We start from the raw sequence: 1241 nt of genomic DNA, 5'->3' as shown, positions 1-1241 counted from the left end.
AAATAAAATAATATAAGAATGAAAATAAATAAATAAAAAAAAGTACATAAAAATAAATAAAACCTCTCTTAAAATATATACAAACAGAAGGATAAAGAAAACGAACATAATCAAACTACGTGTATGAAAAAATAAATAAACAAAATAAAATAACCTAATAAATAAAATAAAATAACACAATATAATAAACCTAAATAATAAACTATAAATAAACCTTATAATAAAATAACACAATCACCTGAGGATCCCTGAATCCACTCTATCCCCCACGTGTGAGGGGTAGAACAGAGCTCAGAAGATCCCCGCGCATCCCTCTCGCCGCATCACTGTTAATTTTTATAAAACCAGAATTAAAAAATAATTTTGCTATAACTTAGCCTAGGATTAGCGCTTATTAACATAATCATTAAGGTTCATTTGATTTAAAGGTAGATATTTAATCATAAAACATGTTAGTAAAAATATTTACTATAGTTTATTATATAATAAGAATCCAAGTGTTCCACTCGTAGTATTAATGATATTGAACTTTGGACTAATGGCTACAATCTAACATTATCTAATCACAATTTAATCCCTCCAATACAAATCAAAGGATACATATATTAATTTATTGTGATCTAATTATCCCCAAAATTACATAATTAAGTGAAAGCGATACGTTGACCATCAGAGAATAATTTCGACACTTGAACACATCCCCATAATTCCTTAGTGGTCTTTAGGTAATGCCCGCTATATTGCCATTTACTAATTTTATCTGATCTAATAATAAATTATATAAATATATATTAAATAATTAGTAAAATTAACACTACCTTTTTTTTTTCGAAATGACTCAACAGATCAATCTAGGGACACTACGTTATCACACATTGGGGTTTAATGAAGCCAACGATTTTCAGAATATCGGTCCTGATAAGGATTCCTGATAAGAGGGCAGACAAGATCACTCGTAATGGACTGAGTGCCCAGTCATTTTTTTTTTATTTTATTAGATTCATTTTTCTTACCAGCAATTGTGAAACTGAAAATTTGCCCAATAGAGCCCGAGAAAATAGACAGCCTAGAATGTAAATTATGAAAATACTCTAATATTTAGATCAGGAATTAGGATTTTCAGGATAGTAAGTGAAATTGACCTAAAAACAGAACGGATTGTTAAATTTTAAAGATTAAAATTTTTAAAAGAATTAATCTTAATTTTTCCTGCTTTTAATAGATTATTAAATTTTAATTAA

General features: G+C 27.5%; 1 protein-coding gene across 3 annotated transcripts in view; it reads right to left on the bottom strand.

Moving 5' to 3' along the window:
- The window catches only part of Cpr (Cytochrome P450 reductase), an 81163-nt gene that overhangs the window by 28969 nt on the left and 50953 nt on the right, over positions 1 to 1241 (bottom strand). The window contains exon 1 of one of the 3 annotated variants that reach the window (XM_014438960.2): positions 819 to 897. The exons of the other annotated variants lie outside the window; for them this stretch is intronic. The gene's annotated coding sequence lies outside the window, so the exon portion shown is untranslated. Of the gene's footprint in view, positions 1 to 818; positions 898 to 1241 lie in introns of those variants that run through there. 3 annotated transcript variants of the gene reach the window in all.

Source organism: Halyomorpha halys, unplaced genomic scaffold (assembly GCF_000696795.3).
Source record: "Halyomorpha halys isolate HHAL.00 unplaced genomic scaffold, Hhal_1.1 Scaffold71.1, whole genome shotgun sequence".
NCBI classification, from domain to species: domain Eukaryota; kingdom Metazoa; phylum Arthropoda; class Insecta; order Hemiptera; family Pentatomidae; genus Halyomorpha; species Halyomorpha halys.
The sequence above is the reverse complement of the archived record's forward strand: the minus strand, read 5'-3'. Positions and strand labels throughout refer to the sequence as shown.